A 17,238-nucleotide genomic window follows, 5' to 3' on the forward strand; every position below is an offset into this window, starting at 1 on the left:
TAACTCAACCTCTGAAGGTTATCCAGAGATTTAAGCTACATGAAAATTATACTTGTTGGAAATACCTAGTCTTTACAGGCAGGGCTGCTTCTTTTTCTTGCACATAATTTTAGGGCCACAGTTTCAAAGTATACTTAATAGACTTCTCTTTGTGTACAAAAAACCTTTGCCCCTTAATACACAGTGGCACGTTGGTTGGTCTAGATAGCTAACATTTGCATGCATAGGCAGTAGATTCTGTCATTTATGCATGTAGATAATAGAATTTACATGCACAAAACTCATTTGGACTTGGCCTCAGAACAGATTGGGAGGACAGGTATTTAAGATTTGAGGGACAGATGCACAGTAGGGGACTGCTGGGGTAAATGATGGTTGAGTCTGGAATATGGAAATAGGGATGTTAAAGAAAGGATGAAGACAGTGCTCATCTGTGTTTTAGTTGTGCTGAAAGCAAAAAGAGTTTAAATACAAAGAGCAAGGCAAGAATTGTATCAAAGGTCACCTTTCATTGTGAAGAGAACTCTAACTTGAAACATGAAATTTTCTTTTCTGAAATATGTTTTTGCCCTATGGTCTCTGTCCAGTGATGGCCTTTAATCCGTCTTTCATGAAATTTCAGCCAGAGCCTAGTACTTCATGTCACTGATACCAAGTCATTTAGCAGAGATTGTAGACATTTAAGGGTCAGTCCTTCAACTCAGGTGAGTTTTTTAGGCCTATTGAAATAAATACAGCGATCTTTTTTTTGTACCAGCTGAGAAAATGTGAATATTTAGATTCTTTCAAAATTACTTCTGTTTGAAGAGTATGTCTCTATTTGATCTTGGTCAATCTAGAATAACATTCTGGTTCTGAAGTTCAGGGACATCTTCTACAGTGTAAGAGGAAATTAGTATCCAGATCTGAATGTTGCCATTTGGGATCCCAGCTAAACAAAGCTTATCACCTACACCAGGGCCACAGCACGCAGGAAAGTATTATTTGGAATCGGACTATGAAAAGCCTTTTACATTTTAATATCACAGTGGTCACTCGACCTAGCCCAAACCCACTTTTAGCTTAAATAAGATCTCACAGAAATTAATATGAGTCTCACTGGAGTCAATAGGATCTCTTTCTGAGTGAGGAGGAAATTCTTGTGGCTCTGTTTTGGTGCACTGACTGTGTAATATTAAGGCCTCTGCAGCAATGCACTTAAACACAACTGGGTGAAGTATGGAGAGAGCAGAAGTCTTAATTTCCAATTTCTCGGTTTTGTCAGATTATGTTATATAGTATCAGATTGTTCTGTGAAAGCTGAGGCCACAGGAGTCCCATTACACTTTCTGGGCTAGATCCTCGGGTGATGTAAACTGCTGTAGTGCTCCTAGAGTAAGTGGAACTGTGTTGATTTCGCTAGCTCGGGATTTAGCCCACTAGGTCTGAGATAGCTATAAAACCTCACTGTGCACTTTGAAAGTTGTACCCCATAAATGCTTCTGCAGTGCAGTTTTTTATAGTGTCTATAGGAAACCCACTTTGTCTCTGTGGCTTAAAAACACTAACTAACCAAGGTCAACTTTGTCGTTCTTGCACCATAACTGTTAATACTAATAAGTGTGGTTTTAAGTGTACTGTCTCTTAGTGTGTTTGATCTTTTTGCTTTTTAGTTTGTCTCTCTGAACTATTTGTATCTTGGACCATTTTTACAAGTACACAAACATAAAAGGAGCATCACTAGCAGGGACTATCTCAGTGCCCTATGTAGTAGAGTATCCTCTGTCAACACATGGGTGTACTTGCACATAAGTGCTAGATATGTATACACACATACACAAAATTAGTATACAGTAAGTGTCCTCAAGCATCCACATTCCTTTTTCACTTGATAACTAATGAAATGACATTTTTGCAAGAAAGCGTTATGTCTCATAGCGTTAGCCATTCCAGTGTCTAGACTGAACTCCATTGCACTCATTGACTGTGCCAGTGATTTGGCATTAAGAGTTGAGGTTGTTTTCCTGACAGACAGTCATTTGAAAGTGTTTTGCAACAATTACCTTATAAGTAGATTTGTTTCTGTGAGGGGAAGAAAATCATGCCAAGTGATGTATAGAAGCAGGCATCCATGTGCTTTTTCCATTAGTATATGGCAGCTTGTATTTTGGTAAACACAAGGATAATATAGGAGAATCCATTTTTTCAGTTGCACAAACAGTTCAAAAGAGATTAGTAATCAATTGAATTCTAGCAATCTTTATTTTAATATTTCATGGTCATCTTTGGGGGGGAAACCTCCCAATTTCCCCGTATGTCAAATAAAATGCACTGATGGTTCCAGAGGTGAGACAACATGTCTCTAAAAACGTTGTATAAGTTTCAACAATACCTTCAAGATACCTAATGGCTTTCTGGATAAGGAGCTAAACAACCCATCTACATCTCTTTGCTTACTGAGTGTAGCTAGTCGATGCACTGTATATTTTTCCTCATTAAGTGTCAAATTTTTGAACTTGGCCTTAGTAAGAGTGAGGGGAAAGAAGAGAAATCATTAAAAGATCAAAAGAACTTCTTATTAAGGTGTGGACTGTACAGCAACAGTGACCACAGTTGTTACCCCACTAACTCTTAATGTAAACTAGGGTTCTGTAGACAATTGATTTTGCAGCATGGCAGCCAAACTGACAAAAGAAAAGAAAATCTGGATCAGATTGGATTCACTTAAAAAACCACCTCACTTAAATGAAAGGACTGAAACCATTTCATTTGCTCGGTGCAGAATTAACTATTTGATGTCAGGTGCTGGTAAAGGAAAGAAATGGAGTTGAAGAGTAGGTTGATGAAGATGAACAAATAATGGTCCTGTGTTTAGAATTTGCAGATGAGATGTGAAGGAGCTGAGTGCAAGTCAGTTGTCTGTGTGTCTCCTGCTGCACAAGTCCTGTGTCTCTGAGGCCACGTGTCCTGCAGTGGTGAAATGCTGTCTGCAGCCTGTGTGTGCCCCTGCCAGTACTGCTCAGTGGGAGATGGCATTGCCATGAACCTCTAGGCGCTGAAATTATCTGAGTTAAAGGAGACTGTTTTACTGGGGTTGGAGCGAGGTGGCTTCTCTTTTTAACCCAAATAATTCCTGTGACCCGGTTAGCACTGCAGACCTGCAAAATGGAGAACAGGTACATGGAACTGTATCATTAATTAGTCCTCTTTTCTTGGAGAATCAGCAAGAATAGGGATTCAAAGCACCTTCTCCTGGGAGCAGGTTATCAGGCGCTTGGGACATTCTCTTCAGAGGCTGCAGGCTCTGGTTCACATTTCAGCTATGAATTAGGCTGTGAGTAGATTTGAACTTGAGTGTCTTGAGAGAAACCAAGGAGAACAATAGCAGCTTCACACCGTGTCATGTCTCAGCTCCAGTGAGTAACGCTAAATTGCTTGCATTGTCACAACCACACGCTTTCCCTGGTGATCCTAATGGGTCCCTGCAGATCCAGTGGGAATCACAACACTGGCTGCATATGTTTTTTAAGATTGTTTCAAGATATCATGGAATACATCCAGAAGCCAGAGTGATGTTTTCTTTGGGGCCCCAGATCATAGAATGTTTAATTACTGATGCCATTACTAAAAATAGCCATAGGAAAAGGCACGGTTTAATCTTTTAGAGAAATGTTGGGGGAATGGGGGTTAGGGCGACTTGTTTTAGAGCATCATTTCCCTATAGGTTAGGATCTATATAATTATAGTAAAATTATAAAAATGGATTGCCTGCCCTTTTGTATTCATACAGTGGGCACATTGTACCCTTATTAAAGCAGCGTTGCTGTTCCTAACCACTTGTATATTTTTCTTAGCCCTTTCATTTCATATGCTAATCTTCACCTAACCTGTAAAGTTTTGATTGGGTGTTTGATGCCAGTTTCAGAGGTGATGTGTAATTTGGATTTCCTTGCATTTGCTCAGATATAATGAACCCAAATTATAGCTAGTGGGATTTGTAAGCATATTGCAAACTGGGAAAGAATGTAAGCCAATACAAGTAAGGGAGTCCAGAAGGTATCTGATTTTGAATACAGTGTATACTAAGGGCATAATCTACATTGCCTTTGACGACTCCTGGACTGCACTGAACTTTTGATTTAATTAGAGTCACAATGACCACCAGATTTTTTTATTCCTCTTTCCGTTGAAGCTCAAATATTAGTCTTGGGACACATTTTCAAATTGACTTGCCCATCTGTACTTTAAATTACACTGCTAGTAGCAATAATTAGATTTTTACATTCCTCAATATGGATGTGTGTGTCAGAACACTCAAGTATGTTAGACAGATGAATTTTCAAAATGAGCCAAGAACTGAAGAAATGGAAGTAGCCCTATTGACCCTATAACATGTATCTGCATCTCTAAAAGTTTTTTGAGAACTTGGAAAATTCAAACTGCAACTGCAAAGCTCTGTGTATCCCCAGGCAGCCTTAATTTGCATGATCAGCACTTACTCAGCAGAGTACCATAGGTATTGGAGACCTTGGTATATTAAATGGGTCACATTTAACTGTCCTTGAACAATTTCTCCTATGTATTAAACATAAACAAGCTTTTTGTCATATTCAGCATCACTGTTTCTCTTTTCTCCACATTTTCTTTGATACAGGGTAATTTTTCTATAGGAAATTTTAGAGGGTCACAGTGAATATGCTGTGCCACTGCCCTCCCATACTCTTGTTTAAGAATTCTGCATTTTTCTCATTTCATTTTCCTTGGGTTTTTTCCCTGAGAGTTGAGTAATTCCATCTGAGCAAAAATTAAGAAAAGTTGGGGTTTATAGCTGAGGATTGTAGGACAAATTACACAATCTCTTTTAGTTTTCTAAATAGCCTTTGGAGACTGACCATCTCTTGTCGTGTAAATGCACTGCCCTGTAAATCCACTGCCCACAGATTAAGCTGTCTGTTGGTAACCAGAAAGAAGATGCAAGAGATCACTGGTTTTCAGAAGCTACAAAAGGAAACTGGTAGCAGAGTTCAAATGTAAATAAAGATGGCAGGAAAATATTCTTTTCTCTTTCACAATAAAATCCAAACAAGACCACCTTTAACAGCCTTTAGTGTTTTCCTGTGATGTGTTAAATAAAAGTTTTTTCCTTTATATTACAGGAGATACCTTTCTGCCTATTAAAATTCTCTTTTTTTTAATAGTATCCAGGAAATGTTTCTCAAAAGCTAGTAAGTGGTTTTACACCCTGAATAGTTGTGAACAGAACTCCATGAAGTCGCTGTATCCTATGCCAAAATGTAAAACATGCATTCAGTGCAGAGAAAGAAGAGGAAGAGAGTGAGGAAAAACTTTCAACAGTTACTTTACACAAAGAAAGCTTTAAAAAGGGTTGGTTTTAAGCATGCTGCTAGCTTTGATGCAATTAGCTTGCTGTTAAAACTATTGTACACTAATGTCTGAAATAAAGGAACTAATTAAATTACAAATTCTATTTGCTGTGCATCTCTGTTTCACAGATTTGTAAGTCTACAGTCCTGCAGATGCAAAAATTCTCTAGATCACCCATTTCCAAAAATCCTGTATGTTGTAAAAGCTTGGAAGTCAAAATTGAACATTACTTTCTGTGAAGTATGGGGTGATATGTCAGCAAAAGAACCAGGTTTGTTCAGGATTATTTGAAACTTGGCCCATTCAGTGTGAAAATCTACACACATTAAAAGATTCAGTCCTAGGGGAACTTAACGCTACTAATATATACAGGACCTAAAGAACTCTCAAGATAAAACCTTGAATTTCAGTGACTGAGTTTGAAATAGATTTCTTTTTTAAAAAGATGTTCATTCTTAGTATTAACAGTGGTTTCTTCCCCCCCCCCCTTAAAAAAAAAAAAAGAAAAGAAAAAAAAAAGAAAAGCCTTAGCAATATTCACATTCTTGAATAGAATGTTCATAGGACACTTTTACTGACAGATTGCCTTTAAGGACTCTTTTGAATACATTACCTCCACAGTGTTCTTGAATTTTACTGTCCTAAAACAGTCAAATAAGTTGGATAACTCCCTTCAATGTGTTTTCAATTGCAGATCATGGCACTTTCATCCAACAATTTTGAGGAGATAACTTTTAATTACAATAATAAGAACCACATGGGCAATGATTGATGCAAACCTGATGTGTTCTCTTACTTTATTAATCTTTTTAATTAGAGACAAAAGAATGCTTTATCTGTTGAGAAGGAGAAGAGATGAGTTGTGATCTTCTGCTGCACTTTTGTGACTTAAAAAATTTTATTGCTCACCAGAAGGGTATGTTTACCTGAATGCAAAAGGTGAGAGCAACTTGCATCAAGTTTTCTCCTCCAGCTTTGCTTATATTTAGCTCTGTGTGGTGCCCATATGACACCATACTGTTGAGGTTATGCTACTCTTCTGTTAGTTTTACTTTAGTTCTACAAGCTTCTTTTAAGCATAGTTTACAAACTCAATTAGGAGGCAGGGAAAGGAAAGACAGTTTAACACCACCAGATGTCAGAACAATTGCTTGCCAAAAAGGGTAGGTTGTATGAGATGGTGAGAAAGACCTCTGAGATGTCTTGTTCTTTAACTGTCCTTGGCTTTAGGAGTTGAGAGAGCTTAGCATGTCTTGAGTCCACTGTGGCTATAGTTTGAAGCAGTTGTAGTTTAGGATGGTGTGAAAGACACACAAACAGGGTGATGTTGATTCAGGTCCTAAAGCAGGTCTTTTGAAACAGACACTGTGAATATTTTATATGAACCAGTGTAATAGATTTGCTTGTCTCGAGCATACTGAAGGTTAGATTCAGTTCCCTCTGTGACTGAGATACTTTGCAAGCTTACAGGTAAGGCTCAAATTTAACACAGTTGCCTCAAGTTTTTTGTCCTGCAAGCACTCTGAGTACAATTAATGGCCATGGTGGAAAAAGAGCACAGAGGCTTTTCCCACTTACTATCGTTGTGATTTATTCTTTCATATTATATAGTGCCAATAGGGTATCAAATGAGTTACTAACAAGTAAAAGCAAGATCTCTGCTCTAGAAGGTTCATATTCTAACTAAAAGTATGACATCTCAGGGCTTTATAGAGAGGCATGAAGGCAATGACATTTCTGGGCAGGAAAGGAACATAGAAAACTTATGCACATAAGATGTCAAAGACAAAGCAGTTTGTGATACCTGGATTTTGTGGTTCAGATGAGACACCTGTAAATTAACCTATATCAGCACAGGAATTTGTGGAACTTCACAAAATGTTCTGCAAACTAACAAGATATCCTGGTTTCAGCTGGGATAGAGTTAATTTTCTTACTAGCAGCTGGTATAGTGCTGTGCTTTGGATTTAGGATGAGAATAATGTTGAAAACACACTGATGCTTTTAGTTGTTGCCAAGCAGTCAAGGACTTTTCAGCTTGTCATACTGCCCCACCAACAAGAAGGTGGGGGTGCGCCCAAGAAGCTGGGAGGGGACATGGCAAGGGCAGCTGACCCAAACTGGCCAAAGGGATGTTCTATACCATACGATGTCATGCTCAGTATATAATTGGGGGGTTTGCTGGAAGGCAGTGGAGCTCAGGAACTAGCTGAGTATCAGCTTCAGGTGGTGAGCAATTGTGCTGTGCATCACTTGTTTTGTATATTCTATTATTATTGTTGTTTATTCTTTTCCTTTTCTGTCCTATGAAACTGTCTTTATCTTAACCCATGAGTTTTACCTTTTTCTTCTTGATTCTCTCCCCCATCCCAGTGGTAGGGGAGGAGTGAGCAAACAGCTGTGTCGTCATTTCAGCTGCCTGCCAGGTTAAACCATGACACAAGGAAAGAACAGCATGCATTTTCAGAGACCTGAAGTTGCGTATGCTTTCTGCACTGCTTTAGCAACAGCATATAAATGACATGGTTTCTAGCCAGTGTTGTGGTTTGGTAGTCTGTGCTAGCATGGTGGGGTGCTGACTTTGGGCCCATTCCAAACGTCTTTGAAGTCAGTGGAAGACTTTCAATTTCAGTGAGTGAGCTGAGGAGGTGTTTTGAGGTGCTTTCTTGTGCCAGCCAATTTGGAAATATCAGTGGGAACAGAGAAAGGGAGAAGTTCAGTTTCCTGCATCAACTGAAAGAGGGGAAAGGGGAATTTTATTTTTTATTATTATTTTTTAAGAAACATTTGGCAAAAGATCTTTATGCCTGTCACCGCATGAGAAAATGGACTGGGTTCAGGATAGGGGATTGTAATGGAGAGAGAAGGGCAGTTTTTTGAGTGGCCTCACTTTGTGACCCTTTATTTGTGTGGTAGAGGTGAGTGTGCAGTTCATCATTGATATAAATGTTTAGTCAGTTACGGTCTGCTTTAAAGCCATTCCAGACAACCTATAAGTAGATCTACTAGCACTCAATGCCATTCAAACTGTGACCTTGTCTGCAAATTATTTCCCTATGATTGCTTAAGTGGTGATACTTGCAGCAACAGAACTGGAAAAGTTAGGCCTAAAAAAAAAAAAAAAAATTGGGCTTGCATTACACTTACTGACAAAATGGTTGTTTTAGCCAAGCCCATTCATCCATTCCTAGGTCTGGACACAGTAACTCTCTAAAACCACTCTCTAATGTAACAAGAGTTGCACAAGGGAGTTGAAGTGCTCAGAGAGCCTACATTTGTTTCCATCTGTCACACTCAGTATGAGAATGTATAGTGAAAGCATGGAGGGGATATTGCATTTTGAGATTCCTAGAAGGGTGCCCTGGCATATATTCCTACACACATGTTTGTCATATCTAAATTATTGAGCAATTGAATTTAGTAATAATGACCATGAATTAACCATCTGTCAAAGATAAGGAATGTCTATTTTAACCCTTTGGCTGCCACACGTGCCTTTATATGGTGCCCACAGCATTGCTTTGGTTGCCAACATGGAAGCGTGGCAGCAGACCAAAAGTTAACATGGGGGGAGGATACATTCCCTTCCACTTTCTGAGAAATTATTATTCTTTTGTTCATTTGTTTCATGCAAACTCTAGCAATATCAGAGTTGTTTCTGCAGATTGTTTTGATTTTGAAAAAGAATGACTGCTTTATGCCACAAATACATTTCAGCTTTAAAGAATCAGGATTTTTTTTAATTATCTTTAATGTTACCTGAGAAGAGATGTACATTGCATTAGAGTGCTTAGAACTGAAAACTGTTGGATTTTCTACTTAAATTGTCCTCCATCCTCCACTTCAATCCATCATCTAAATGAGGCAGTGTATATCTTTAAAAATGTAGTACAACTGTATCTTCAGAGAGTCCAGAGTAGTTCAGAGATCATTTGCCAAACTTACTTCCTTGCTGTGTACTTCATCCATAAAAATGAGATTGAATCCCCAACATCCAGAGCAAAGCTTATAAAGGCATAAATGTAACAACTCATTTAGAAAGTTAGCAGGCTAACTGATGGACATCTATGTGGTGGGATTATTGTTTTGTTTTGTTTTGTTTTGTTTTGTTTTGCTTGGAGTACAGTTGCCTCCTCACAGCTATTTTCTAAGATCTGTTCTTCCACAGATTACTAGCCTGTGATAAGTTTTTCTAGAAAGACTAGTTAAAAATCTAATGATTTTCCCTTTAATTCCATTTTGAGCACTGACTGGATCATATTATGTGAATGTAACTACTAGATCTGTTTTAAAACATACATGGAAATATTTGGGAAAAATTTTCAGCAAAACCTATCCATCCATTTGCTGAGAGTTTGTTGTAGCAGTCTTCACAGAGGCATTTGAATTCAATAGTCTGGAAAGTGGGTGTTTGTAGCATGTTGAGAAATGCAGCTTCTCTCGGCATAGTTTGTTTTGGAGGTGCTTTTCTTTTTTCTTTTAAAAGTGAGCTGCTTTCCCTGCCCTCCTCCTCCTTTTCAGTCCTTTCTGATGGTCTTAAGTTCTCCTAACTGGTCCACTTTGACCTTATAACTTGAAGAAACATCCATATGGAAAATATCAAGATGCTTAATGACTTTCATGATTTCTTTGGGAGGGGAAGAGGGATCAGGGGAAACAAAGTTCGTTCTTTATACAGTAAGCTCATTGGTATACCTGAAGTGATCAGTCTTCTCACCTGTCTCTCACAGTAGTGGAATGTAGTCACAAAGGCTACCTCCTTGCTGCTTGGCAGTTAAGAGCTGATGGTACAGAGGAGAAAGGTTCCTCATCCTTTACCATGGGCTGTGAAAAGCTGAGCAGCTAATTGACTGCTAATAGTTTTACCAGCTTGAGGAGTTCCTATAAATCTCCTGCTCCATGCATCATCTCTGGAAGAATCGTCCACTGTCTGTATAGAGCAGTTTCAGGTCCCTTTTGCACAACCTGGGCTACAGGGTTGAGGATCTAGCTAGCACCACAGCTTGCAGTACTTTCTTGTCCCATAATGAGAGATTGTAAATGTGCAGTCTTATGAATCTTGCAGTCTTCTCAGTGGCTATCTAGAACTTCCCTCAGGTTCAGATCAGACTTTCTCCATTTGTACTTGGTAAGGCTGTTTTGCTGCTGATCTCTGAAAAAAATCCTGAAATTGAAAGAGATACAGACAACACAAAAAGAAATACAACTTTTCAGTATCAGCTGAAGTGATTACAGGGTATGGGGTATGTTTTTAAAAAAAATTCTCTTATTTGTTTTCTGAAGAGTCACATTCCACGAGTGGTTAATTTGGGCTGGACTGTGTCTTATATTTCAACAATAGTTCATGCTAACGTACAAGTACGTAGCTTTGTCCTGCAAAATATTGTACAATGCAGTCCCTTAAACAGCCTTGATCTGGCAGTTTTAGCTTTCCCCCCTACAACCCCCCCTTGAAATGTAGGTGGTCACCCAAAGTAAACAGAATTCTTTCTACTCCCTCCACATCTGCTATGTGTTATCTGGCACTCACCTCTGACCCTGATATTCATCATAAGAATAAGAATTGCATCCTATTCAGCTGGTTGCATGCACTTTAACTCCAGTCATCACTGGCTGTTGAAATAGCATGTGCTGGGAGCAGAAATTGCTGAGACAGCATTGAGGTGTTCAAACTGGACTGTTCCACTTTCTTGTACACTTTTGGATAATTAAACAGAATTTTAGAGATAAGCAGGTCAGCACAGTATACTAGGGGACAGACTTTGGTATAGTTTACAATTATACTTTAGTATAATTTAGTGAATGCAATGAAGCAAGTTTGATACTGACTCTTAATGAGAACGATTTTTGAAAACAGACTAGTTCTCTTCCCTAGCTGCTGTATCAAATGACATTATGCATCTATATAGAGAAACAGTATTTTTCTGTGTGAAAGCAGTAACTTTGAAAGTATGTTTGTGTTGCAAACACCAGTTAGTGATCCTCTTTCTTTGGATTAATAACACCATCCTCCATGACCTAATGGTATCATTCAAGGAACTAAGTAATTTTTGTTGTGAGTAGGAGTTTTAAAATCTGACCCTAAATGTGAGGATCCATATGTTAGGATGAATACAGATCTGGTCTCTGTGATCTCACTAAATAGAACCCATCTGAAATTTTCCTTTTTCACAAGGATGAACAGAACTACTTTTTGAACACTGTGGAGGAAGAAATAAAACTGCCAATTTGCTCACTAAGGGTGGATCGATTATAACTTTGGGAACTTCCCAATGGGAACTAGAATCTTCTTTGTTTACTGTTTCTGCTTCTTTCCTCTCTTCTTTGTGGCAGAGGTGTGAGGGAAGAACCCTCTGCTAGTCCTGTGATCTTCAAACTCACATCTTCAGTGGAATTATCATAGTTATGCAGTGCTCTCAGCTAAATAATGTGACTTTGGTCTGTCTGATAAACAGCAAAAATCTTATGGGCCTTTAGCTGCCAATTTTATCTCCCTCTCCCCCCTTCCCCATCCCCAATACTTTTGATTTTCAGAAAAAAAGATTTGGGAACCAACACTGTTATGAGACCAATGTGGTTCACTAGCTGCCACTGCTTCCGTTTGGTGCTACAAGCTGCATGAGTGATTACTGACAAACAAAACCAAGACCTCCTTGTATCAACACTTTTAGGTGATCTCCGTCATCCCAGCAAAAGCTGTTCTTGCACAGGCACTTCTAGTCAGAGGGCCATCATGTGGATAACAAGCATCTAGTAATGCTCAGTGATACATACTGATTATCAGCATGTAAATAGATTTTTTTTTTTCCTTTAAATTGGTTATGCTTCTTCACTTGCGAAGTTTGTTTCCTTGAGCATGTCTGTATTTATATTTAGCAAAATTAACAAGGGATGAAATAGGTGCTGAGGATGTTAATTATGTAATTACATGAGCAAAGACATACCATGTAATGGGCAGAGAAGAAAAATGACAAAGAGCTTACATGAAGAAATTAAATCCTGTGTTAGGCTTTTGATTAAGGTCCTCATTTTTTCTGTGTTGCCAGTGGTCACTGGTGACCTCAGATGCAAAGGGTGAAGGGTTTTATTTCTTGTTTGCATTTATTTAAGTATGCACATGTGCATCTGATATACATTCACATTAGTTATTCTTTTTTACCAGCAGATTAAAACATGGGAGGCAGGATTCTCATCCAGGAAATCATCTGTTTGAAAAAGACTGTAAAGTGAAATGAAAAGGATCATATGAACTTTAGTGGTATCTAAGTGGTTTCAGTTTGCGCATTGTTAAAAATCATGGGGTGTCCTTTGGTGCCCTTTTCATCTTGTTTATTTTAATAAAGACGACCAGTTAGTTTGAAAGGTAGTTCTCAGTATTAGAATTGACTGCTGATCACTCTATCACTTCACAATTCTTTATATGGCAGAAACACTCGAAAATATATGCACGTTTGTGGGGATTTTTCTTTTCTTCCAGAGAGATTAAATTATTTATGCTAGAATTCTTCTTATTGTGAGTTATTTTTATAATTGAATCAAAACTGTGTAGGCTGATAACAGCCCCAAGTTACCTTTGTGATCTGAAAAATTCTCAAAATGGCCAAATAGAATAACTTTGTCACTTGTTTGTCATACCAGTTTTGACAATGGGTCATTCCATAGATGTCTAAAATGATCTTTAGCCACATTTTATGAAGCCAGAACTGTAATCCAATAACAATTTTCTGGCTAAGTGCTTCTCAGTTGCCACTGGGGACTAACTGCATCACTGTTGCTGCTCTTAAAATGAGCTTAAGCTAAAAGGACACAAATTTCATATTTCTTTACTTATTTTCTTGAGCGTAATCTACGAAAATAATATTTTAAATAATTGCATTCTGGTTCCTGAGGGACATCAGCATAATTGCATTGAGGATACCTTTATTTTTTTATGCATTTATTTATTAATAAAGAAATACATTCCATCTGTAAACCAAACGATTGGTCCAGTGGCACAAAACAATAAAGCAATGAAGCCTCTAGTTCATTAAATTGGAATATAGGGATTGAATTACTAATTTATGTTGGTTTAAATTTCATGTTATAAATTATAGGATTCTAAGATGTAAGGGAAGAATGTTTCCCATGATGCAGACTACCTACAGATCCAGCCAGAAAGATTTATACTTGACTCATTGGAGATGAAGGACGGAGAGTTACTGAAGACTGAGACTGGCGTGGTTCATCTGGTATGTTGGTGGGCATGTTACAGAAGACACAACTGAACAAAAAACCAAAACCCCAGAAGCAAAAACAAAAAACCAAACCCAAAACAAAACAAAAGACCCCAAAACCTTATTTAAAGTGAGAATCCTCTGAAGGAGTTACTTTTAAATACGGATAGTTTGAAATACTGATTTCTGAAACTCTGCAACATGAAGGTCAGGTAACAGAAGAAATGAATGGTGAGAAAGAGAGATGCTTCATGAACCTTAAGTGATTTCATTTCATTCCTATGTTATCTCTCCTGTCATCCACCCTAGTGTTTTATTCTGTGTAATCTTGTATTGAAAACTTTCTTGCAAATTTCAGTCTGCTTTTAAGTTCCCTCTATTCTGATCATTTTAGTTTGATTTCTGTATTTAACAGTCTCTGGAGTTGCCTGTAGAAGCAACTATAAAACCCATATAAGACAATATGTTCCCTTCAGAGTTATTATGTTGACTGGATTCCTACTATTGGGACCTAGTTCTCTGATTTCAGAGATGAAATCTTAACTGGCTCTTATTTCAGCCTTTGAGACCACAGGAAAGTCACTTCCTGAGAACAGCACGTGCCTCAGTGTTACACTTCAAAAGTTGTGTTCGTTTCCATCTTGAGTAAGGGGAAGTGTTTCACAAAGGCTGCCCTCAGCTTTTCTGGAGAAATATTAGCAGATCTTTCCCTTTCTTACATAAAATTGCTGATTAATCTAAGCCACCTGTATGGCAATCTGTCATGAATGCTCAGGATTTGACAGCTGATTTAATGAATCTGAGATGATGTGAAGTTTTGCAGCATTTCTGCAATGGAGCCACACTTACTATGAACTTAAAGTCTTTCCCTGCTTCATTCGAGCCTTCTCCTTGTCCTCTGTGGGCTTCTGTTTGGAAAACAAATGAGCGCAGCAGGGTATTTTAGTTTTGTCTCTATTCTGTGCCACTTTTACAGGGTTTTAAGAATCCACTACAGTAGGTAGTTTAATATATCTGTGAAATAGCATGTGACATGCTTGTTTCGCAGTCTTTCTCAGGTGGAAGATGCAGTTATGATGGGGCATTTGCCTGCTTGAAGTGTAGCCTTTCTTTGTAGAAAACTTGCTCGGTTATTTGATCTACTCATTGATGTACTTTGAACCACCATTAATTCTGATACACAAAATAAAAGATCAGGGTTCTTCCTAAAATTTACACTTGTTTCATGGGAAGGGAGACTTCAGTCGCTTCTGACCGCTAGAAGTGGGTGGCTCCACCCCACCTCAGAATCAGGTGAAGGCTTCGAGTCCTCAAGTGAGTCAGCAAGAATTGAGGCACTTTCATGAGTACCAGCTCTCTGCTCAAAGCGAGGCCAACTCAGATTAGGTTCCTCAGGGGTGGTCCTGTCAAGTTTTGAACATCTCCAGGGCCCGGGATTGCACAATACCTCTCGTCTACCTGTTAGTGTTTTATTATCCTCACGGTGATTTTTTTTTTCCTTTTAACAATGTTTAATTGCAATATTCCTTGTTGCAACTTGGTGTCCCTTATCTCTCATCCTGTTACTTGTGCTCCTCTCAGAAGAGTATGGCACACTCACTCTCTCGGTAGTTGAAGGCTACCTCAGACTGTGTTAGAGACTGTCTGCAGTTGCCCTTGTTTTGGTGAACCTTCTCTGTCTTGCAGAGCTTCACAATTTTCAAGAAATAGTATTCTGCCTTTAGTGGTTCCTTGGACCTTATTTTTAGCATTTTGCTGAACCTCATCTAAAGTTGATTGAATGGGGGTGAACAAATTCTTATAGTTTTGTGTAAGAATCAGGTTTTCTATTTCAGTGTGGGTGCATTTGGGATCTGTACGTGTATAATTTGGATTTGATAATTGTATTCTCAAAAACTGGTTTATGAAGGACAGTCATGCGTTTGCAGGTCATACGTTTGCTACAAAAACTCATGACACTGAGTACCTTATCTCACCAAAGCTGAGTGTATTTCCCTTGAGGCAATGGCTAACCTTGATTATTTCCAAAGGCTCAGAGTGGCCCAGGGGTCCTAAGCTCTAGTTTATGCTGATTGTCCTTAATGTATTTGAAGCTTATCTTTCTATACCTTATTGACTCAAGACTATATAAGTGTTTGCATACTATGAAAACTGTAAATGGAATAAAGGTGCCAATTATCAAATATGAACCAGATTTCAGGGTGATAAGACATTCACTTTTCATTACAGATCTGGCCTTGGTATTCCTTAATCCTGCCAGCAGGATGATACTAGGAGGTTTTATGTATACTTGGCTAGACAAGATAATCTTAAAATAAGTTTAATTACTAACTGTCTGGTTTTTTGTGGGTTTTTTTCCTAGCATTCTCAAATGGGAGATAAGCTGACACACAAAGTATTTACAGCACTGGTAAGTCACACAACTGATTATATTCAATTTTTTTTGACAAAAGTATTGAATTTATTGATGTGAAATTGACAATCTGCAGATCAGGAAAGTAAGGTCTAGGTAGTTCTTTAGAAGTACTAGCAAAATGGCAGATACAGAGTTGGAGAATACAGTACATAGCTGTAAGTCATTCTAATGCTGCCAGACCACTTCCAAGGCATAAAACCATCTTTGAGAAATAAGTCATTTTTCCATGTCAGCTCTCTCTTGAATATCTTCATTAAAGCACAAACTTCCAGGTCCATAAGTCATCCTCACATGCCAGACAGAGTTCAACCTGTTGTTTCCTCAGCTACAGTTTAGTGTGTGAATTCCCTTCTCTCGTGTTGGACGTGTACACCACTACCTTCTCCAGTCTGCTGTCTCTGGCCATTGAGAAGTGTAAAAGATGTTCTCTTCCTCTGCCTTCAGAACAAATAAGGGCATGGATTTACTCTTTAAAGGCGATGTTCCTCTAACCTGGGAGTAATGAGATGAAATACTTGAAAAGTAAAGAACTTGTATTTCTCTTTATTTGTAATAGATGCTATTTTTTTAAATCACTGATTTGCATACTTCTGTGGTGGGTTGACCCTGGCTAGGGGCCTGGTGCCCACCAGAGCTGCTCTATCACTCCCCTCATTCACTAGACAGGGGAGAAAAAGTATAACGAAAAACTTATGGGTCGAGATAAGGACAGGGAGAGATCACTCACTAATTATCGTCATGAGCAAAACAGACTGAACTTAGAGAGGGAATTCATCTAATTTATTACTAAGCAAAGCAGAGTAGAGGAATAAGAAATAAAATCAAATCTTAAAACACCTCCCCCCACCCCTCCCATCTTCCCGGGCTCAACTTCACTCCCAGCTTCAACCTCCCCGCATCAGCGGCACAGGGGGACGGGGAATGGGGGTTACGGTCAGTTCATCACACGTTGTTTCTGCTGCTTCTTCATCCTCAGGGGGAGGACTCCTCTCATCCTTCCCCTGCTCCAACATGGAGTCCCTCTCATGGGAGACAGTCCTTCACGAACTGCTCCAGTGTGGGCCTCTCCCACGGGGTGCAGACCTTCAGGAGCAAACTGCTCCAACGTGGGTCCCCCACGGGGTCACAAGTCCTGCCAGCAAACCTGCCCTGGCGTGGGCTCCTCTCTCCACGGGTCCACAGGTCCTGCCAGGAGCTTGCTCCAACGTGGGCTTCCCACAGGCCACAGCCTCCTTCAGGTGCCTC

The 17,238-nt window shown here is 38.9% G+C and overlaps 1 long non-coding RNA gene across 1 annotated transcript in view; it reads left to right on the forward strand.

Moving 5' to 3' along the window:
- Positions 1-15,987, forward strand: part of LOC129209445 (uncharacterized) — a 121,887-nt gene extending 105,900 nt beyond the window's left edge. The window contains exon 6 of the long non-coding RNA XR_008578080.1: positions 15,940-15,987. This is a non-coding gene — a long non-coding RNA (uncharacterized LOC129209445). The remainder of the gene's footprint in view (positions 1-15,939) is intronic.
- Positions 15,988-17,238: the final 1,251 nt, after the last annotated feature.

This window comes from Grus americana, chromosome 8 (assembly GCF_028858705.1).
Source record: "Grus americana isolate bGruAme1 chromosome 8, bGruAme1.mat, whole genome shotgun sequence".
Taxonomy (NCBI): Eukaryota; Metazoa; Chordata; class Aves; order Gruiformes; family Gruidae; genus Grus; species Grus americana.